The sequence below is a fragment of the Lithobates pipiens genome, unplaced genomic scaffold (assembly GCF_037356315.1).
Source record: "Lithobates pipiens isolate NorthernLeopardFrog02 unplaced genomic scaffold, aLitPip1_a1.2 Scaffold_11, whole genome shotgun sequence".
NCBI lineage: Eukaryota > Metazoa > Chordata > Amphibia > Anura > Ranidae > Lithobates > Lithobates pipiens.
Genome location: NW_027507696.1, coordinates 4,713,060 through 4,737,417, shown reverse-complemented (window position 1 = coordinate 4,737,417; position 24,358 = coordinate 4,713,060). Strand labels below are relative to the sequence as shown.

General features: G+C 44.7%; 1 pseudogene; it reads left to right on the top strand.

Annotated features, from left to right (window-relative positions):
• The first annotated feature begins 22,308 nt into the window (after nt 1-22,308).
• On the top strand, nt 22,309-22,427 carry LOC143961157 (5S ribosomal RNA; annotated as a pseudogene).
• The last annotated feature ends 1,931 nt before the right edge of the window (nt 22,428-24,358 follow it).

The window sequence follows — 24,358 nt, the reverse complement described above, 5'->3', positions numbered from 1 at the left end:
GCCGGCATCGCTGGAACCCGGGACAGGGGAGTGTCCATTTATTAAAAGTCAGCAGCTGTAGTATTTATAGCTGCTGGCTTTTAATTTTTTTTTTTTTTTGGCGGAATCCCTCTTTAAGTGCCCCCCAGTATTGAGGTGGTTAACATAAAAGTAATCTTGATGGCATTATAGCGAAATCATTCTGGAAGCATTGATTTTTTTTGTTTTTTGTTGTTTTTTTTTTTTTTTATGTAAAGTAATATTAAAAATAAATAAATAAAAATTGTAATGAGTGAATTCCGGAAAGATTTGCACATATTCAGTGAATCTTGCTGAATCCTAGATCAGTTAAACTGATTCACTCACCACTAATGCAGGTAGTGCCCAAAGGGCCAAATTTTTTGTATATTTCTACCAAAACGGAACCGGACAGGGGTTGTATTGCGGATAAAAGCAAATGACAAGTGCAAAAAAAAAAAAAAGCAAATGACAAATTTCTGCTGCTCCGAGGCCATTTAGTGAGACAAGCAACCATAATTATTAAAAATTACAGTCTTCAACTTAAAACATTCATTTTCGGGAGGGGGCTGTAAAAAGAGCAAAAAATAAGGCTCTTAACTCTCATTAAGAGATGAATGGCGCCCGCAAACAATGCGACCTTTTATCGCGCCGCTCTGACATTGAATAATCCTGAATTTATTTACATTTTATTTCTAATCTCGCAAGAGATGTTGGCTTTACGCGGCATGATAAATTTCCAGCAATGCATATGGTGTCTGCGATGCTTTGTAACATCAGCCTACACACGCTCATTATGGTTGGGTTTTTTTCCCTGTTGTCCATAAATACAGGGTATAAGACTGAACAGGGGGCTGTGACTTCATAAAGCAAATGTCCATTAGTTCTAAGGGAACGTCACCCCCCCCCCCCTGCCCCCCACCCCCCACCTCAGTCCTTCAGAAAGGGTGTAGCGTAATGAACATGTTATTTGTTATCATAAACATATTGTGCCAAGACGAATCTCTGTATCTGGGCTTTTGCATTTATTGCACTTTGTTGCCTTAATTCCATCTCGTGTTTTTTCCTGCATTGCCTTAAAAAGTCTAAGATAAAAAGGAAGGAGATAGAATATTAATAGCTGCAATATGTCACTATCTTAGGCCATAAAACAATTAATTATTGGGCCATAAGCATCCTATGTTATGGCTTTGTTCCCCGCCGCATTTTTTAAAAAAAAAAGAATACATTTATTTTTCTGCGTATCCTCCAGACGACCTAAGAGCAAATTTTTCATGTGAATGGGATTTGCGGCTTGTGCTACAAAGAGGATGAATTTTTGGCACCTTTTTAATGCAATGAAATCCAAGGAGTGAAAAATTGAAGGGAACCTGTCTAAATAGCTGTTCTATCTTGTAGCCCGTTCAGCAATGGATGATGCCATTGGCCATATCCTACAAAAGATCCCTGCCCCCCGGGTATAAAGTGCAGCCGTGCATTGGCCACCTCCAGAAATTAGGCTAGGACAGGCTTTAGTACGGAATAGGGAGCCTTGGCCCTACAAGGTAACAGCAGTCCAGGGGCGGACTGACCATTCGGGCACTCGGGCACTGCCCGAGGGCCCCATGCCACTAAGGGGCCCCGTTAGGGTTGCTACCTGTCTAAATAGCTGTTCTATCTTGTAGCCCATTCAGCAATGAACGATGCCATTGGCCATATCCTACAAAAGATACCTGCCCCCCCGGGGATAAAGTGCAGCCGTGCATTGGCCACCTCCAGAAATTAGGCTAGGACAGGCTTTAGTACGGAATAGGGAGCCTTGGCCCTACAAGGTAACAGCAGTCCAGGGGCGGACTGACCATTCGGGCACTCGGGCACTGCCCGAGGGCCCCATGCCACTAAGGGGCCCCGTTAGGGTTGCTACCTGTTTAAATAGCTGTTTTATCTTGTAGCCCATTCAGCAATGGATGATGCCATTGGCCACATCCTACAAAAGATCCCTGCCCCCGGGAATAAAGTGCAGCCGTGAATTGGCCACCTCCAGAAATTAGGCTAGGACAGGCTTTAGTACGTAATAGGGAGCCTTGGCCCTACAAGGTAACAGCAGTCCAGGGGCAGACTGACTATTCGGGCACTCGGGCACTGCCCGAGGGCCCCATGCCACTAAGGGGCCCCGTTAGGGTTGCTACCTGTCTAAATAGCTGTTCTATCTTGTAGCCCATTCAGCAATGGATGATGCCATTGGCCATATCCTACAAAAGATCCCTGCCCCCGGGGATAAAGTGCAGCCGTGAATTGCCCACCTCCAGAAATTAGGCTAGGACAGGCTTTAGTATGGAATAGGAGCCTTGGCCCTACAAGGTAACAGCAGTCCAGGGGCGGACTGACCATTTGGGCACTCGGGCACTGCCCGAGTGCCCCATGCCACTAAGGGACCCCATCAGGGTTGCTAGCCTCAATAAAACCAGATACAGTGTGTAAAAATCAGTTGTTTTTTTAAATCCCAAGATTATATCTGCCCTGCCTCTCCAGTACCTTTTCAGTGTGTGTATGTGTATTCTGTGTGTGTATATTGTGTGTGTAGCTTGCGTGTCTGTGTGTGTATCAGGGGCGGACTGACCATTGGGCCACCCGGGCACTGCCCGAGGGCCCCATGCCACTAGGGGGCCCCATCAGGGTTGCCAGTCTCAGTAAAACCAGGGACAGTATGTAAAAATTTGTGGTTTTTTTTTATATCCGTCTCTGAAATGTCCCTTACCGACATCCTTTTGGTCTAAAAATCCAGAGATTATAGCTGCCCCGCCTCTCCAGTACCTTCTCAGCCAATAGAAACATGTCTGTGTATACTGTGTGATTGTATACTGTGTGTGTGTGTTTGTATATACTGTGTGGCCCCATAATCTCTGATTGCCTGGGGGCCCCATAATCTCCTATTGCCCGGGGGCCCATGAGTTGTCAGTACGCCCCTGGTGTGTATACTGTATGTGTGTGTGTATACTGTGTGGCCCTAAAATCTATTGCCTGGGGGCCCCATAATCTTCTCCTATTGCCCAGGGGCCCCATGAGTTGTCAGTCCACCCCTGCAGCAGTCATGACAGGTTCACTTTAATTCCAAGTTTATGTTCGAATGTTTGTTTAGGCGTTAAAGGCAATATGACATTTTTTATTTATTTTATTGTCCATTAGTACTAAAAAAAATATCTTTATAAATATATATATATATTTTTAGGAAAATATAAAAGATGACATATGAATATGAATTATATACCAATTGCAGTCAGCATGTGGCAAGGTGTTATTATATTAGATAGCCTAGTATGCTTTGAAAACTGAAAGGGATGGATGTACCAAGCATTAAAGGGATTGTGGAGAAAATACTTTATGCCAACAATTTTACAGTGATATCAGGGCCGTCTTTAATTATGATTGGACCCTGGGCAAAATTTTTCTTAGGGCCCCCTCCCCCCCATGCAATTTCACTCTCCACCTTCTCTGAGACATAAAATAAATAGCAGCTAGACTTAAAATCAGTTTACTGAATCAGATCAGGCAGCGATTGCGATTGGTTGCCAGAGGTTACAGCATATCATTACTGCTTACTGACTGGTGGCTAGAGGTTACAGCACGCATTACGGCTCACTGATTAGTTGCTAGAGGTTACAGCACATGATTTCTGCTTTTTGATTGGCTGCTAGAGATTACTGTACAGTAATACTGCTCACTGGTTGCGATAGGTTACAGTACATCTTCTCCTCACTGCAGCGGGGCATGATATACATATGAATGCTGCCTTTATTTACATATCAGTTCCGTTGGCCTCAGTAAATTACATATGCATGTCACTGCAATTTACATACGAAGGCCGCTTATTTACATGTAAACACAGGGTCTGCAGGTGAGTCATCTGTACACAACAATAGGGCAGAGCTGGGCAGCATTAGTAGCAGCACTTCACACGGGAATGTAAACCAGGATAGATGGGGAGTATGAGGCAGCTGCTTTGGGCCCCACAACAATGACAGGGCCCAGGGCAGCTGCCCCTTTTGCCCTGCCTTAAAGCGGAGGTCCACCCTAAAGTGGACCTCCGCTCATCTGAACCCTCCCCCCCTCCGGCGCCACAATTGGCACCTTTCAGGGGGGAGGGGGGTGCAGATACCTGTACAGTACAGGTATTCTGCACCCACTTCCGGGATAGCTCTCTGCGGAAAGGGGCGTAGATTACGCCCCTTTCCGCAAGTGCCCCGCTGCCTGCTGGGAAACACACAGATCCCAGAGGCAGCGGGGACCGTCCTTATTGCGCAGCGCGATTCGCGCATGCGCAGTAGGGAACCGGGAAATGAAGCCGAAAGGCTCCATTTCCTGATTCCCATACCCAAGATGGCGGCGGCAGCACCCGACAGATGATCTAGAGATCGGCTTCGGGTGCCGACATCGCGGGCGCGCTGGACAGGTAAGTGTCACTATTTTAAAAGTCAGCAGCTGCAGTATTTGTAGCTGCTGGCTTTTAAAAAAAAAAAAAAAAACGCGGAGTCCCGGCGGACTCCCGCTTTAAAGACGGCCCTGAGTGATATAAAATAACAGTGTAAAAATAAAAAAAATAAAAATGTATTAGAATTGATTCAAAGAAAATATAGTAAGCTCTCCAATGTTAAGCTGCCCTCAGGGCAGGAGGAACACAACGATAACTGTACAGTATTGAGTACTGTCTGTGATACCTTTTTTTTTTATTAACCACTTCAGCCCCGGAAGATTTTACCCCCTTCCTGACCAGAGCACTTTTTACAATTTGGCACTGCGTCAATTTAACTGACAATTGCGCAGTCCTTCGACGCTGTACCCAAACGAAATTTGCGTCCTTTTTCTCCCACAAATAGAGCTTTGTTTTGGTGGCATTTGATCACCTCTGCGGTTTTTATTTTTTGCACTATAAACAAAAAAAGAATGAAAATGTTGAAAAAAAAACAATATTTTTTACTTTTTGCTATAATAAATATCCCCAAAAAGTTTTTTTAAAAAAACAAATTGCTTCATCAGTTTAAGCCAATATATGTTCATCTACATATTTTTGGTAAAAATCAAAAAAATTGCATTGATTGGTTTGTGCAAAAGTTATAGCGTCTGCAGACTATGGGAAAAATGTGTGCCATTTTTATGGCATTTTTATTATTTTTTTTTTTGGCAGTGATCTGCGATTTTTAGCTGTACTGCAGCATTGTGACGGAACGGATCAGACACTTTGGCGCTTTTTTGGGACCATTGGCATTTATACAGCGATCAGTGATATAAAAATGCATTGATTACTGTGTAAATGTCACTGGCAGGGAAAGGGTTAACAGTCTGGAGCAATCAAGGGGTTAAATGTGTGTTACCTCAGCATGTTCTAACTGTGTGGGATGGGAGCGACTGGAAGAGGAGCCATATTGTTTTTCCTACTTAGAAGTAAGAAACTATATGGCTCCTCTCCTCTGACAGCACAGGGATTTGTGTGTTTATACACACATACCCCCATCCTGGCGCTCGCACACATGATCGTGCGTGGCCGCCAGCGATCATGCCCGCCAGCCACGCTCATCAGGTCCCCCACCGTGCAGCAGGCACGCGACCACACCTCCGGTGGGACACGCATGTGCCCTCTGGTGGCTGAAAACCGGTAGGACGTACCTATACGGGATTTCACCCAGGAGTACCATTGTGCCACAGTATATCTGTGTGACGCGGTCGGCAAGTGGTTAACACTAACATTCAAATTTTCAAGACAAGCTTTTGAAGTGTTCACCCTTCTTCTAACATCCAAAGAAGTCACAAACAGCATAGCCAGTATTAGAAATAAATGGCATCTCCTTCCTTCGCAGAGTCGTCGTCAGAAACCTGCTGTCATCCCGGTATCAACCTCTCATCTCCAACAGCATTAACTCAGGGGACAAACAGGCAAATAAACGCCCTACATAGTATAAAAATCTCTTGGTACCTTTATTTCTTTAAAAAAAATTGCACTCACATATATTAAATAGGCAATTAGATATGGCCCCTCCCTACGCTTTTGGTTAAATGCCTTGGAAGACATCTGTTTATGACAAAATGCTTAGGGCGGTGCTATCCGCTGACAGGGCTGGACTGGGACAAAAATTTGGCCCTGGACTTCATCCAGACCGGCCCATATGAATTTTGCAAACACGCAAAAAACAGTATATAAAACTATACGCAATTGGGCAAAAAAGCCCCTAGAGAGCCCCCCTTACATCAGGGTCCCCAGAGAGCCCCTCCTTACATCAGGGTCCCCAGAGAGCCTCCCTTTACATCAGGGTCCCCAGAGAGCCCCCCTTTACATCAGGGTCCCTATATAGCCTTCCCCTTACATCAGGGTCCCCAGAGAGCCCCTCTTACATCAGAGTCCCCATATAGCCTTCCCCTTACATCAGGGTCTCCAGAGAGCCCCTCTTACATCAGGGTCCCCAGAGAGCCTCCCTTTACATCAGGGTCCCTATATAGCCTTCCCCTTACATCAGGGTCCCCAGAGAGCCCCTCTTACATCAGAGTCCCCATATAGCCTTCCCCTTACATCAGGGTCCCCAGAGAGCCCCTCTTACATCAGAGTCCCCAGAGATCATCTGCCTTACATCAGGGTCCCTAGAGAGCCAACCCCTTACATCCGGGTCCCCACAGAGCCCCTCTTACATCCGGGTCCCCACAGAGCTCCCCCTTACATCCGGGTCCACAGAGAGCCTTTCTCTTACATCAGGTTCCCCAGAGAGCCCCTCCTTACATCAGGGTCACCAGAAAGAGGGCAGGTAGTGGGTCAGGACCCTGTGGTTGGGGACTCCTGGACAGACTCAGGGCTATGGGCCCCAGATTCGGGGCTATAGCTCCAAAAGTCCCCCCCAGCGATGCCACTGGCTGTCACTGAAACCGGCCCACTGAGCCATTGGCCCACCGGGAAACTCCCTACAGTCCCTATGGCTAGTACATGCCTGTCTGCTGACGTCATTGCGTACCGGAAGTAACCTGGATGTTACTGTTATTGCTGACTGGAATTAGATTTTTACATATATATCGAATAATATATAATGGTTGTGGGGGGGCGCAAGGGGTTCTAAGAGGAGGCACACATGATGGTGCCAATTCCTAGGCTGCATAGTAGCTATTCCCCAATTGCAAGTAAAGACAGTAAAAAAGTTAACCATTTGTATTTTTTTTTTATCTGAACATTCTGTTATAAAAAATGAATTCCATTCACGTACGTAATGTATTTATTTTAAAAAAATATTTAAGTGACTATAAAGCCTAAACCTCTTTTTGAATTTCAGATGAAGTTGGGAAGGGTTAGAACCCTGTTCCAGTTTTTATTGCTTTTTCCCTTCTATGCAGGTAGTATTCTACTGAGAAATTCTGAATGCTTTACGTTAAATGCACCAAAAGGAGCAGGTGGTTTAAGTATTTGTATCTGTCCTTATTTTAGCTTGCAATACCCCGTCCAACTGGACTCAGGCTAGGAGAGGGAGAACAAGCGCCCTGATCCAGGCAGGCTTTATCACATGCTGTTTATCCAACATCGGCAGCTTGTTAACAGAAGAAGAGAGCAGAGTGACGACCTATGCTCCTTCACTGTCCAGTCAGTAGGCTAAAGGGGTGTCCTGGACCAAACTCTACTACTATAAAACTCAAGAGGCCAGGCTGTGCTCTCTGGCAGGAATGCCTGGATCACAGGACTGACTGAATGGGATTAAACATATTTTGGCAGGCTATGCAGTTCACATATGTGTATTTTTGTGTCTATTTAGTTTTTCACCTGAAGCTTCAGTTTAAAGCGGAGCTCCACCCTAAAGTGGAACTTCCGCTCATTGGAACCTTCCCCCCCCCCTCCAGCGCCACAATTGGCACACTTCAGGGGGGAGGGGGGTGCAGATACCTGTATAGTACAGGTATTTGCACCCACTTCCGGAATAGATATCCGCAGAATCTGCGGATATTTACGCCACTTCCTGCGGGTCCCCCGCTGTCTGCTGGGAAACACACGGATCCCAGAGACAGCGGGGACCATCCTTATTGCGCATGCGCAGTAGGGAACCGGGAAGTGAAGCCGCAAGGCTCCACTTCCTGATTCCCATACCCAAGATGGCGGCGGCAGCACCCGAGAGCCGATTGAGAGATCGGCTTCGGGTGCTGACATCGCGGGCGCGCTGGGCGGGTAAGTGTCCTTATTTTCAAAAGTCAGCAGCTGCAGTATTTGTAGCTGCTGACTTTAAAAAAAAAAAAAAAAAAACGGCAGAACTCCCGCTTTAAGCTGATGTCCTGCAGTTGCTCATACAATTGTCAAGCCAGGCAATATGTTGTGTCAGAACTACCCTAAAAATTCTCTTCAACCAACACCCAAGATACTAATGGATATCGTTGCTTATTTGGTAACCTCTATTTTTTGCCGATATCATAAGCCCTTGTACATACGGTCAGACATTCTGATGGAAAATGTCCGATCGGACCGTGTTGTGGGTTAATCCGACCGTGTGTGGGCTCCATCGGGCTGTTTCCGTCGGAATATCCAACCGACAAAGTTATAGAGCTGAGCTGTAAAATTTTCCGACAACATGATCCGATCTGACTTTGTCCGATCGTTTGTAGAGAATTTTGATCGTACAAAGTGCCACGCATGCTCAGATCAAATTACGAGACCAAATCTACCGTGTTTCCCCGAAAGTAAGACATCCTCCGAAAGTAAGACTTCCCAACAGGTTTCCATCTCGCAGAAATATAAGGCACCCCCCGATAATAAGGCACCCCCCGATAATAAGTCCTCCACCGAACAATAACGATAATAAAGCCACCTGAAGCTACTGTACCGTGAGGAGTCTGACTCCTCTGGACCGTAGCGGTGGCGAGTGATGTCACCGTCATCAGAGAGCCCACGCCGCGGCCATGACATGCTGATGCCTTCTGCCACCTGACGGAGTCTGCTTCACAAGACAGTGAGTCGTGCGGGGCAGGAGTCGGGCACATTGAAGGAGAGAGGGTAAATAATCCACACAGGGGTGGGGGGCTCACAGTGGATTTGAGGGGGGATCAAATGGCACAGGTGGATTAGAAGGGGGGAGATCAAGATGGCACAGGTGGATTAGAAGGGGGGGATCAAGATGGCACAGGTGGATTAGAAGTGGGGGATCAAGATGGCACAGGTGGATTAGAAGTGGGGGATCAAGATGGCACAGGTGGATTAGAAGGGGGGGATCAAAATGGCACAGGAGGATCAGAAGGGGGGAATCAAAATGGCACAGGTGGATTAGCACGGGGGGATCAAAATGGCACAGGAGGATCAGAAGGGGGGAATCAAAATGGCACAGGTGGATTAGAAGGGGGGATCAAGATGGCACAGGTGGATTAGACATCCCCTGAAAATAAGACCTAGCACATCTTTGGGAGCAAAAATTAATATAAGACACTGTCTTATTTTTCGGGGGAAACAGGGTATTGGCTACAAGCCTGAACGTAGTCCTGTCGTAAGGAAATAACGTCATCACACTACGAACGATCGGATTTTCCGACAACTTTGTCTGACCGTGTGTATGCAACACCAGTTTCGGACAAAATCCTTCTGACAAAATGCAACGGAATTTGTTTTCGGAACGTCCGACCGCGTGTGTACAAGGGCTTAGAGTTACAGAAACTGCTTGTTTTCCTACCATATGGTGAATTTTAAACAAGCTGAGTATTTTTACCTGGCGCGACTTTACTTAATTAAGAGTGAAAATTTCACACACTTTCCCCACCGTAATATTCTTAGATTTGGTGCACTTTTCTATCTGGAAGTAGACTGGCACGGTCTCTACAAAGGGTCCCTCTTACGCATTTGGACCTCACGGCTATCAAAGAGAAGGCAATGTTATCTTTTGATATTAATTAAATTCATCCAGAGTGCCAGAGTAAGACCTCCCCAGACACCACTTGAACACCGTTTAATAGCCTAGATTATAAAACTACTCATTACATACTATCCTCCTGATAATGTCTTCATCCTCTGGGCCTCACAGATGACGAATTGGCAGATTAATTGAGATTTTTTCAGCGAATGGAATTGGCACCTGGAAAGAAGGCACGCTCAATCTTATCTTCTCGTATTTAGGGTCCCAGAGGGGCCATTGGCACTTTATAATGCTGTCCCGGCATGAAAGTGCTGATGAGACGCATGCTTCACTTGTGGGCCCTGGAGAGCCCCAGAAAGAGCTATCCATGTGGATTACCATTTAAACATAGCCCTTCCATATATATATATATATTATCTCACACAAGTGAGTACACCCCTCACATTTTTGTAAATATGTTATTATATTTTTTCATGTGACAACACTGAAGAAATGACACTTTGCTACAATGTAAAGTAGTGAGTGTACAGCTTGTATAACAGTGTAAATTTGCTGTCCCCCTCAAATTAACTCAACACACAGCCATTAATGACTAAACAGCTGGGAACAAAAGTGAGTACCACCCCTAAGTGAAAATGTCCAAATTGGGCCCAATTAGCCATTTTCCCTCTCCGGGGTCATGTGACTCATCAGTGTTACAAGATCTCAGGTGTGAATGGGGAGCAGGTGTGGTAAATTGGTGTTATCGCTCTCACTCTCTCATACTGGTCACTGGAAGTTCAACACAGCACCACATGGCAAAAAAAACTCTCTGAGGATCTGAAAAAAAGAATGGTTGCTCTACATAAAGATGGCCTAGGCCAGTGATGGTGAACCTTGGCACCCCAGATGTTTTTTTTGGAACTACATTTCCCATGATGCTCATGCACTCTGCGGTGTAGTTGGAGCATCATGGGAAATGTAGTTCCACAACATCTAGGGTGCCAAGGTTCCCCATCACTGGCCTAGGCTATAAGATGATAGCTAAGACCCTGAAACTGAGCTGCAGCACGGTGGCCAAGATCATATAACAATTTAACAGGACAGGTTCTACTCAATTTTTATTAGTGATGTCCCTTTGTTTTGTTTTTTCCCTTGCAGATTCTCCAGCTCTTTCTGGGCCCCAGTGCACACGTAGGCCCCCCTGTTGGTCCGATATTTTGGACTGCAGTGTGGCTGATAGGATAGGTGACTAAGTGGGGGATAGCAATATTATTCCCTTGCTTCCTCCAATTTTCTTTCTTTTGTTTACCATTTATATACTCTTTCAAGAATATCTGGTTGGACGGGATTTGTATTGGGCCCTGCGTCATGACGTCTCTTCTGCATTTATTTTAGAATTGTGTTGGATGCTAAAATGTACCTATCTAGTGATTAGGATGTAAGTATATGTGTTGTACTATCAAATGGCATTACAACAATCCTGGTTGTGATTTTTTTTGCCTGATTCCCTTGTTCAAATCTTTTAAATATGGTGTTACCTGAAAAAATCCCTGATGAAGGAGAATATAACTCATCTCTGAAACGTCGTTGGGTTTGGGTTATTCCATTACACCTATCCATGATTTTTTTGTATATTGCTATGCATCCTTGATTATTTATATGTTTCTTTGATATTGTAATTATGTATTTCATTGTACAATAAATTTTATATATTTTTCTATGTATGTGAATATGGTAGTACCTATAAAGTCCCACACCTAGGGGGTTCCTCCATTCTTCTAAAGAGGATACAAGGACAGGCAGACTATGATTTGGCTATGCTCAGGATTTCTCGTCTGCCTTCTGGGCCATGTACAAGTATGATCAGCTTAGCAGGGCATTCATGTTTACTGACGGCCTTATCTCAGACAAAAATAGGGATCGGCAATAGTGATAGGGACCAGCTTTCTAACTGGCCCTGTCCATTGTTCCTCCAACAGCAGTCAGCAAGTGACATGAGGCAGGACCTTTAACCGCTAAAGATCCGTGCTATAGCCGAATGACGGCTACAGCGCGGACCTGCTTTGCCGGGACGACGTCTATTGACGTCGTCCCGTGCACGAGCGGCCTGCGCGCCCCCTGAGGGGCGCGCGTGGCGCGCTCTGTGATCGGCGAGTCTATGAGACTCGCCTGATCATGGATCCGAGCAAGGGGTCGATCTCGACCCCTTACCACGTGATCAGCTGTCAGCCAATGACAGCTGATCATGTGACAAAACAGAGTCTGTAAAAAAAAGCAGATCACCGGTGGCCGTGATCGGGACATCAGTCCCGATCACAGCCAGCTTATCAGTGCCCACCTGCCCCCTGCCAGTACCACCCAGATATTAAAAAAACGGGCCACCCAGCAGTGCCACTCAGCAGTGCCACCCATCAGTGCCCATAGTGCCATACATCAGTGCCATATATCAGTGCCCACAGTGCCATACATCAGCCCCCATTGTGCCATAGATCAGTACCCACAGTGCCACCTATCAGTGCCCACAGTGCCACCTATCAGTGCCCACAATCTGCCTCAACAACATTGCTGCACCTCAGTGCCACATATCCGTGCCCATCAGTGTCATCTACCAGTGCCCATCAGTGCCGCCCATCAGTGCCCAACAGTGCCACCTATCAGAGCCACCTATCAGTGCCACCTATCAGTGCCCATCAGTCCCATCTATCAGTGGTACCTATCAGTGCCCCTTAGTGCCACCCATCCGTGCCACCTATCCGTGCCACCCATCAGTGCCACCTATCAGTGCCATCTTATCTGTGCCCATCTTTGCCCATCAGTGCCGCCTTATCTGTGCCCATCAGTACTGCCTTATCTGTGCCTATCGGTGCCACCTTATCTGTGCCTATTAGTGTCGCCTTAACTCTGCCTATCAGTGCCCACCAGTGCAGCCTATCAGTGCCCACCAGTGCCGCCTCATCAGCGCATTTCAATGAAGGAGAAAAATGACCTGTTTGCAAAATCTTATAACAAACTATTAAACATGATTTTTAATTTTTTTTAATTTTGCATCTTTTTTTGTTTGTTTAGCAAAAAATAGAACTCCCAGCTGTAATTAAATACCACCAAAAGAAAGCTCTATTTGTGGGAAAAAAATGATAAAAATTTCATTTGGGTACAGTGTTGTATGCCCGCGCAATTGTCATTCAAAGTGCACCAGCGCTGAAAATTGGTCTGGGCAGGAGGGGGGTTTAAGTGCCCAGTAAGCAAGTGGTAAAGCATGAAGTCATGAAGTCATTCTAGAGATTGTCCGGCTTACATAAACAAAAAAACTCAGGATGCCCAAGCATTCGCAGATACCTCCACCGCTTCTCTAAGAAAATCATCGGGATCATGCAAGCTTTTCTAATGTGTCCAAACAATATTTCCACCAAAAGTTAATTCTAGTTGTGTCTACGGGATCTGTGAAAGGGAGAAATTAAGCTCAGCTCGGTCGGGTGGTCATTGTATTAGAGCGATGGCCCTCCTAAGAAGGCCAGCATCCCTCTCTGAACGGGAGCATTCACAGCAGGCGTTTCTGTTTGTGTACAGCTAATGGGCCGTTCAGTGTACAAATGCTAATTCTCTCCGGCATTGTGTAGGACACCAGCCTGGCATTACTGCTGCCTCCCTGGGGGTCCTGCTTGTTGTCGCTTCATTAAGCACTAAATGGTGACATTAATCCTGACGGCTCTGCTGAGATGTAATTGTCACAACTGATTTACTTCTCACCAGCTGACACCACTATTCACAGAAGTGACAGTAAAAATCCAGAATCACACTCGGCACCACGGCAGCAATCACCGCGTGCAGCAGGCCACAAAGACAACATATCTTGTCGGACATTCTGACAACCAAATCCGTTGTATTTTGTCCGACGGATTTTGTCCGACGGATCTTGTCCGAAACTGTTGCATACACACGGTCGGACAAAGTTGTCGGAAAATCCGATCTTTCAGAACGTGATGACATAATTTCGTTACGACGGGACTACATTCAGGCTAGTAGCCAATAGCTTTGATGTAGGAATTTGATCTGAGCATGCGTGGCACTTTGTCCGATCGGAATTCTCTACACATGATCGGCGTATGTCCGATCGGAGCAGTTTGTCGGAAAATATTTCCGGCAAGTTGGAAAATTTGGTCCGACGGATATTCAGACGGAATCAGTCCGATGCAGACCACACACAGTCGGAATATCCAACAAAACGCTCCGATCGGACACATTCCGATGGAATCTCCGACCGTGTGTACAAGGGCTTAGAACACACAACTCAAGTGGGGGTATCAAAACACCTAGTGGTAAGGTGGATAACCCAAAATGAAAATTAATATTGATAAGAAGTGCCACGTTCCTGGTTAGAATATATTCAGAACAAGAAACAATGGGGGACTTATGGACTTTACAGGCACAAGTAAGGAAAGGTAATTCAATAATTTAGTGAATTTTTATTAATACAAAAATGTACAAAGATTAAAAAACCAGAAATGGAAAAGTTAATTTGCTAGTTTGACCAATCTCACCATAGGATATAACCAGTATGTATCACAAATTACAAACATAATATAAAACTTGGCTTAAAGCGGAGGTCCATCCTAAAGTGGAGCTTCCGCTCATTGGAACCCTCCTCCCCTCCGCCGCCACAATTGGCACCTTTCAGGGGGGAGGGGGGTGCAGGTACCTGTACAGTACAGGTATCTGCACCCACTTCCGGCGTAGATTCTGCAGAAGCTACGCCCCTTTCCGCAGAATCTACGCCCCTTTCCGAAGGTCCCCCGCTGTCTGCTGGGAAACACACGGATCCCAGAGACAGCGGGGACCATCCTTATTGCGCAGTGCGACTCGCGCATGCGCAGTAGGGAACCGGGAAATGAAGCCGCAAGGCTCCACTTCCTGATTCCCATACCCAAGATGGCGGCGGCAGCACCCGAGAGACGATCGAGAGATCGGCTTCTGGTGCCGACATCGCGGGCGCGCTGGGCGGGTAAGTGTCATTATTTTAAAAGTCAGCAGCTGCAGTATTTGTAGCTGCTGGCTTTTAAAATAAAAAAACGGCGAACTCCCGCTTTAATGTTCGTGATTATAATATCATAAGTTAGAACATGGTATACATCCAAGATGGCACAAATGCTGGTATTAATTCCATGCCCGACATGTTCGGCCGTTATTCCCCAAGCTAAAGGGTAATTTTATTACAATTGTCCACCTTCTATACTATATGTTGTGTGTCCCCACAGTGCTCTTCTTTGACCATCTCTTTGGTGCCTACTTGAACCACTCTCTTGGTACTACTCAGATTGGCATTTATTATACCATATCTATGTTTTTCTATTTGTTGTCCTCATTCAGGTTATGTTTTTCTGCTTTTAAATACCAATCATTTGAGCCCCAGAAGAAGTGTTATCTACGACGCGAAACATGTCGGGCATGGAATCAATACCAGCATTTGTGCCATCTTGGATGTATACCATGTTCTAACTTATGATATTATAATCACCAGGGCCGTCTTTAATATAGATTGGACCCTGGGCAAAATTTTTCTTGGGCCCCCTCCCCCCCATGCAATTTCCCTCTCCACCTACTCTGAGACATACAATAAATAGCAGCTAGACTTAAAATCAGTTTCCTGTATCAGATCAGGCAGCAATTGCAATTGGTTGCCAGCAGTTACACTATATTATTACTGCTTACTGACTGGTTGCTAGAGGTTACAGCACACATTACGGCTCACTGATTAGTTGCTAGAGGTTACAGCACATCAACTCCTCACAGCAGGGGAGCATGATATACATAGGAATGCTGCCTTTATTTACATATCAATGCCGCCAGCCACAGCTATTTACTTAGTATTGTCGCCCCTATTTACATACTAATGCCAGTTATTTACATGTAAACACAGGGCCTGCAGGTGAGTCATCTGCACACAACAATAGGGCAGAGCTGGGCAGCATTAGTAGCAGCACTTCACACTGAGATATCGGGACACAGCACAGGAATAAAACTTCAAGGGACAAGGGAATTTAAACCTGGATAGTTGGCAAGTATGAGGCAGCTGTTTTGGGCCCCACAACAATGACAGGGCCCAGGGCAACTGCCCCTTTTGCCCTGCCTTAAAGATGGCCCTGATAATCACGAACATTAAGCCAAGTTTGATATTAATAAAAATTCACTAAATTAATGAATTACCTCTCCTTACTTGTGCCTGTAAAGTCCATAAGTCCCCCATTGTTTCTTGTTCTGAATATCTCCACTTTTACTGGATGTTTACTGGATGACCCCTAGCACCAATACTGTAGACTCTCAATGCAGTGCAAATGGCAACAGTAACACACAATGGCAGTGCAATGGGCAATCTTCATCCAATCTGAAATAAGAAATCCTTCTACAATGACGGGAGTACAGTCCAATTTAATAGGTGCTTTGCTCTTATTGAATACATGAAAGTGCAGTGATCTGGTGGTTATAATTCATAGCGATTGGATCCTGGGTTTCCGTTCTAAGTATTTGGACAGAAATTGGTCAAAAGGGGCCTTGCATGAAAATGCAAGGTCTGCGTACTTGCTGGTCCCTCACCCCCAAATAAAATACACTTACCTACACTGAAAATGATTTAAATTTGAGTTGTCGTTTTTTTTTTTGGGGGGGGGGGGTGGTTTCAGATAAGCAGTCATTACAGTTGTATGCAAAATCTTTATAAACCTCCCAGTGCATTTTGAAAAAGAAAAAAAAAAGGCTTTCCTCTTGACCAATCACATTATCTCCTTAACTTGGATGATCAGTAATCCCCGAATTCAATGTTTTATCGTTGTCGGCGGTACATCGTCATCATGGTTATATGTAACCCACTGTGTTCCTGTTGAAAACCTAATAAATATGTATTAAAAGTGAAAAGAGAAAATAGAGAACGTGGAAAGGAGAACATACAAACTGCATGCACACTGAGCCCCAGTAGGAAGTGAACACAGAATTGTATATCAAATTTTCAATTTTCGGGGAGTTATGCGATTGGCTTTGTCTAGCAAAATTGTTCCTTTTTGAGACCCTGGGGCATTTGCATTAAAGCCTAATTCAAGCCAAAGAATTTGTTTTGTTTTTGAGATTGGGGTAGGGTTAGGCTCGGTTCACACCAGACGCGGCACGACTTGCCTCGCCGCGACCTGCCGCGACCTCAGCGGCGACTTGCAAAATGACTTCTGTATAGAAGTCAATGCAAGTCGCCCGAGGTCGCCGCAAAAGTAGTACAGGAACCTTTTTTCTAAGTCGGAGCGACTCGAGTCGCTCCTACTAGAATGGTTCCGTAGTACAGAACGGGGGCGACTTGTCAGGTCGCGGCGCGGCAAGTCGTGCCGCGTCTGGTGTGAACCGAGCCTAGAGAACTGTCAGGTTTTATTTATTTCTGTTTTCCTATTTTCCCATTGAGAAGAATTCCCCTCACTTGTCAGGACAAGAAGTAATAGGCGATCTCCTGACAATGTTTTTTTATTGCTGCCTGTATCTCCCCGTCCTATGCTAACCATCAGAGTTGCCAACTGTCAGTAAATTTACAAACAGTTTGTAAAATCCGTAATTTTGACATCTGTCATGTGAAAGTCCGTTATGCACATCTAGACTTCATATCCGTAATGGACATTCGTGGACAGATGCAGAAATTACTGATTTAACAAACTGTTTTTAAATTTACTGACAGTGGGCAACTCTGCTAACCATACCCTCATTTCTTATACAGGTGTCACAGGAACAGGAAAATCTCACAGCATTCATTTGCCCATAGATGGTTTGAATCTCAGCTGGTTCAGCAGGGACCGGTCGAGATTCTAACCATGTATGGGCAGCAGGGCCAGACTTATCATTGGGCTTGACTGGGCTCAAGCCCATGGGCCCCGCCCAGTAGGGGGCCCCATGGGCCCCGTCTGTTTATGTTTTAAATATCTTCATATTTGTTACAATTTAATTATAATTTTATAAATTTTTATTGCTTTTTTTAATCTCCTGGTTCGTTTTTAATTATTACGTTGTTTACTGTGTATATGGTTATTTCTGCACATCCGGTCACTTCCCTTAAGCATGTGTGTGTGTATATATAGCTGACCTTGTGAATGGTCCACTAGAGTGGATGAAACAGTGGATGCTGTGAAACACGTCATCTCATTGGCCACAACATCACTGGAGACATACAGAGCGCGGAGAAGCGTTACCGCCACCACCGCTTCTCATCATCCGAATGCCAGTACAGTATCCCCCACTTATACGTTTATATATTGTCTACTTTTGTGGGTAGCCATTTGGCTGTTTTGTCTTGTCCAATTAAACAGAAGTTCTTTAATACTGCACTGAGTCTGGCGCACCTTGTCCTTTTCTATTTCTGTTTTATAGAGCTGTGCTTCGCTCTCCAGGTTGCAGCTAATGACTGTTCTTATACATAATATTTGGAACTATTTAAGGACTATATAGAATCATTCATTCAAACCCAATTTATTTTAATTTTTTTAATAATTCAGATTAATTAAACATTTTTAATAGACTTCAGCAATTAACAATAATTATGTAATTTTGTTTAGTTGTTTGTTCAGAATCGTGATCTCTATTTTTATTCTCAGTTTATCCAGAATTGTGTAGCTCATTGTGTATGTATCATTTTGTTCTATTTAATGTAATGTATAGAAGGTAGGGCCCGAAAGTGAGTCAAGCCCAGGGGCCCCCACCACCCTAAGTCCTGCCCTGATGGGCAAGCTGAATGTACCCAAGTTGATCGATCGATCAACTTGGGTGCACACAGCCTGTCAAATTTTATATGCGATTTTTTACTAGTGACTGTTATAGCCACTAGCAATAATCACTGTGTTCTCACTATGGGGACGGCTTCCACCCGCCGCCCCAATGCGGAGATCACAATGGTTGTGTGGGAGGAATGGGGGAAGAAAAGAAAATCACTCCGTCTATGGCCAGCATTAGTCATGCCCTGCATGCTAAAAAAACATATGATTGGGGCCTTAAAGATAAATGGTAGATGATATTCACAGTCAACATAATAAACTGATAAACAGATAAATAGATGTTGGATATAAATCTATATAACTCTAGCATACTTTGTAAGCTAAACATTTAAGCGGAGCTTGCCAGCATGCACAATTTAAATATGTGACAGTCGAAAAAGACCAAATGGTCCATTGAGACTGTCCCTTTTTTGATTTGTTTAACCTTTTTTGTCTGAGTATAGATCTATGTTTGTGCCAAGCACTTGTTGACTACCTCTGGCAGATGTCTGTTCAAAGCACCAAAGGCTCTTTTGGTAAAATAATTCTCTCTAAGGTTAGGTCTGAACCTTCCTCCTGTTAGTTTGAGGTCGTGTCCTGGAGATCCTGTTTCCTAGGCCTATATTAGAAATATTGCCCTTTTTGAGCCTTCCATCCTCACACCCGTAATGTGTTAAAAGCAGAGCAGGACTTAGGGTGGTGGGGGGCCCCTGGGCTTCACTCACTTTCGGGCCCTACCTTCTATACATTACTTTAAATAGAACAAAATGATACATACACAATGAGCTACACAATTCTGGATAAACTGAGAATAAAAATAGAGATCACGATTCTGAACAAACAACTAAACAAAATTACATAATTATTGTTAATTGCTGAAGTCTATTAAAAATGTTTAATTAATCTGAATTATTAAAAAAAAAAAAAAAAAAATTGGGTTTGAATGAATGATTCTATATAGTCCTTAAATAGTCCCAAATATTATGTATAAGAACAGTCATTAGCTGCAACCTGGAGAGCGAAGCACAGCTCTATAAAACAGAAATAGAAAAGGACAAGGTGCGCCAGACTCAGTGCAGTATTAAAGAACTTCTGTTTAATTGGACAAGACAAAACAGCCAAATGGCTACCCACAAAAGTAGACAATATATAAACGTATAAGTGGGGTATACTGTACTGGCATTCGGATGATGAGAAGCGGTGGTGGCGGTAACGTTTCTCCGCGCTCTGTATGTCTCCAGTGATGTCGTGGCCAATGAGATGATGTGTTTTACAGCATCCACTGTTTCATCCACTCTAGTGGACCATTCACAAGGTCAGCTATATATACACACACACATGCTTAAAGCGGGAGTCCACCGGGACTCCACGTTTTTTTTTTTTTAAAAGCCAGCAGCTACAAATACTGCAGCTGCTGACTTTTAAAATAGTGACACTTACCTGTCCAGCGCGCCCGCGATGTCGGCACCCGAAGCCGATCGCTAGGTCGTCTGTCGGGTCCTGCCGCCGCCATCTTGGGTATGGGAATCAGGAAATGGAGCCTTTCGGCTTTATTTCCCGGTTCCCTACTGCGCATGCGCGAGCCGCGCGGCGCAATCCGGACGGTCCCCGCTGCCTCTGGGAACTGTGTGTTTCCCAGCAGGCAGCGGGGCACTTGCGCAAAGGGGCAGGCAGTTGCGGAAAGGGGCGTAATCTACGCCCCTTTCCGCAGACAGCTATCCCGGAAGTGGGTGCAGTTACCTGGATTATCCAGGTAACTGCACCCCCCTCCCCCCTGAAAGGTGCCAATTGTGGAGCCGGAGGGGGGGGGATTCCGATGAGCGGAGGTCCATTTTAGGGTGGACCTCCGCTTTAAGGGAAGTGACCGGATGTGCGGAAACAACCATATACACAGTAAACAACGTAATAATTAAAAACAAACCAGGAGATTAATAAAAGCAATAAAAATTAATAAAATGATAATTAAATTGTAACAAATATGAAGATATTTAATGCATACTGGGCGGGGCCCATGAGCTTGAGCCCAGTCAAGCCCAATGATAAGTCTGGCCCTGGTTAAAAGATTTCAGTCATGCCCCCCTTTTCCTTTTCCTCCAGACTGTACACATTAATTGAGGTTCCTGAAGTTTCTCCTGATATGTTTTATCCCTCATACCTTTTACCAATTTTGCTGGCCCATCTCTGGACTTATTTTATCTTATCAATATCTTTTTGTAGGTGAAGGCTCCAGAACTGGACCAAGGATTCTGAATGAGGTCTCGCTAAAGATCAATATAGGGGATTCAGGATCCCCTTCCTCCTGCTGGTGACCCTTCTAATGATACATCCTAGAATTCTATTTGCGTCCCCCACTGCCAGGCCACACCGCTTGTTCATTTTTGCAATCCTCTGAAATTTGTATCCCAAAATCCTTTCCTCGTAGTTCTGACTTAACCCCACAATATTGCACTCTGTCAATGGATTTTTTCCCCCCCAAAGAGCATTATTTTGCATTTTGAACTGCAGTTTTCACTGCTTTAAACAATCTTCGGGCATTGCCAAATCATGTTTCCTGCTACCCCCCCCCCCCCCCCCCCCCCCCCCAGAAATATCAACCCTATTGCAAACCATGTCATCAGCTAAAAGACATACCTTAACCTCCCTGGCGGTATGATTATTTCTGATTTTAGGTGCTGAAAGCGGTACAATTATTTTGCATGGAAATTTGGCATTTTATATTGTAGGACTGCAATTCTTAGGAATAACTCACTTAAATCTGTTCAAACAGAGTCTAGTAGACATCCCGGGTATGATACAGTTTATAATATAATAAATAACTATAAATAATGATAACAAATAATAATAATAATTATTCAATAATCGAATCAAATCCAAAAACACTGAAATTTGCTCATTTGCAGAATTGTCGCTTCATTAGATTCAGTGTTTGATGACGGATCTCCCCACAAATCGCTATCGCTCAATTCTGGAAGTGATTCTAATTTATTATCGCTGTTTTCTAGCTGGTCTAAAATCACTTTTGACATAAAGGGACACTTTTTGGTTGCTATGGACAATCTCCAAATTCCAGGCAGAAAAAACAGTATTTATAATATAAAAGTGCATGCAGGGCACTGCACAGACCACTAGGGACAAAAGGGGTGTGTAATTTTTTTATACAATACTGTAATCTGTAAGATGACAGTACTGTATGTGTATTGTGTATGTTAACTTTTTTGAATTTGGCGCCAATCTCCGCTCCTGTGCGTCGTAACGTCGCAGGGAACGGAGCTCGGTGGCACTCGGGCACAGTGAGAATCGAGCGGAGGACGGCTCGCACACACAGCGGGGGGGCATCGCTGGATCCAGGGACAAGATATCCAGCTATGTGATCCCGAGTCTGGCTCTGGGTTACCGCTCGTGTTACTGAAATCCCAGCCCGAGCCAGACTCGGGATTACCGCCAGGGAGGTTAAGTGGAGATTCAAACCATGTATGGGCTGGCTGAATGTACCCAAGTTGATCAATCAACCAACTTGGGTACAACCAGCCTGCTGGATTTTACATGCGATTATCGCTAGCAGCTGTTAAAGCCACTAGTAATAATCACTCTGTTCTCCTAGCAGGGACAGCTCCCCCCATGCCAGGAAAACACAATGGCTCAGTGGTTGCAGGAAAGATATTCAATCCGTCTATGGCTGGCCTTACCCGCTGAAACTTCAGTTATATCACTTACAGATTAAATAGAATTAGGCCTATGGCCACATCACTCTGAAAGCATCGGACCTTGTCTGATCTCAGAGGCTAAGCAGGGTCGGGCCTGGTTAGTACCTGGATGGGAGACCACCCGGGAATACCAGGTGCCGTAGGCTAAAAAAAAAAAAAAAAAATAGAATGGGACCTAATACAGGGCCTTGTGATACACCACTTCTGACTCTGTCCTTAAATGCCCCCTATAATCACCTTTAGCCCATGGTTCTCTGAAAGCAGATAGACACCTGTGAGTCTTTAGTGATTTGACCAATATTTCAAGAGATAAAGGTAAGGAGTGTTGCCCCAATAATAGACATGCACATGTATAGATTGAAGTTGTTATGTAATAAAAATTGAAGAAGTATGTATATGATTAGGGATGAGCCGAACACCCCCCCCGGTTTGGTTCGCACCAGAACTTTCGAACGGACCCCAAATTCGTACGAACATTAGAACTCCATTGAAGTCTATGGGACTCGAACGTTCGAAATTAAAAGTTTTAATTTTAATGGCTAATATGCAAGATACTGTCCTAAAAAAGGTTTGGGGACCTGGCTCCTGCCTCAGGGGACATGGGTCAATGCAAAAAAAACTTTTAAAAACGGCCGTTTTGGCGGGAGCACTGATTTTAATGACGATTAAAATGAAAAAAAAAAAGTGAAATATTCCTTTAAATATGGTGCCTGGGGGGTGTCTGTAGTATGTCTGTGAAGTGCCACGTGTTTCCCGTGTTTAGAACAGTCCCTGCACAAAATAACATTAAACAGAAATAACGTCATTTAAAGCTGCTTGCGGTTTTAATGTTATATCTGGTTCCTACAATATGGTTGAAAATCCTTGAGAAACATGGCATGGGTAGCCCTCCCTGCCCATTACCAGCCTATTTGGGTCTTGTACGCATATTAAGGGGAACCCCGTACCCATATTAAAAAAAGGAAATGTGTGTGGCCCCCAGGCCCTATATACTCAGAACAGCAGTATACAGGCGGTGCAAACAAGACAGGGACTGTGTAGGTTTGTTGTGTTAAGTTGAATCGGTTTGTAATTTTCAACTGGTACATTTTTAAAGTGTAGCTCCAGTCAAAAAAACTATTTTTTTACTTTTTGGAAAACATAGGGAAGGGTTATCACCCCTGTATAATTTGTTTTGCCGTCCGTCTTTTTCAGAGCACGCAGACAGCACGCACAATCTCCTACCGCTGACTGCAAGCTCTATTTAAAACGAGCAAGATATTTAGCTATATAGGTGGATATAGCGGTGTATACTGCGTTCAGAGCACGCAGACAGCATGCACAATCTCCTAACACTGACTAAAAGCTCTATTTAAAACGAGCAAGATATTTAGCTATATAGGTGGATATAGCGGTGTATACTGCGTTCAAAGCACGCAGACAGCACGCACAATCTCCTAACACTGACTGACAGCTCTATTATAAAAGATAGATATATCGCTAGATATATAGGTGAATATAGCTGTGTATACTGCGGTCAGGGCACGCAGACAACAACCACTACAGAAGAGCAAGAACGAAAAATCGGCCGATAACGATCGGTGTATACTGTGTTGAAGGTACACAGAACACCCATTAACTGCTACAGATGCCAACACACTACACAAGGCCGCCGCGCTGGCGGCCTTATATAGTGTGGGGCGTGTACTACACAGCCTGAGCTATGATTGGCCACAGGCATCCTGCCTGTGGCCAATCATGGCTCTCCTCGCTGCCGGCGCTGTGAGTGGCCAAGCATGCGGGGTCACAGTGCATGCTTGGCCAATCATGAGCCAGCAATGCACTGTGCCATCGCAGTGCATTGTGGGCCGTGAGCGCCACATGAATTTGGTGCAAACGGCCCATAACGTTCGGAATTCGCCAAACGGGCGAACAGCCGATGTTCGAGTCGAATGTATGTTCGACTCGAACACGAAGCTCATCCCTATATATGATATATGGTTTTATTTATTTATTAGATTTGATTGATCTTTGGTCTGCATGTTTTTAAATATATTTACTGTGGCCTGACAAAAACCCATTAGACCCCTTTCACACG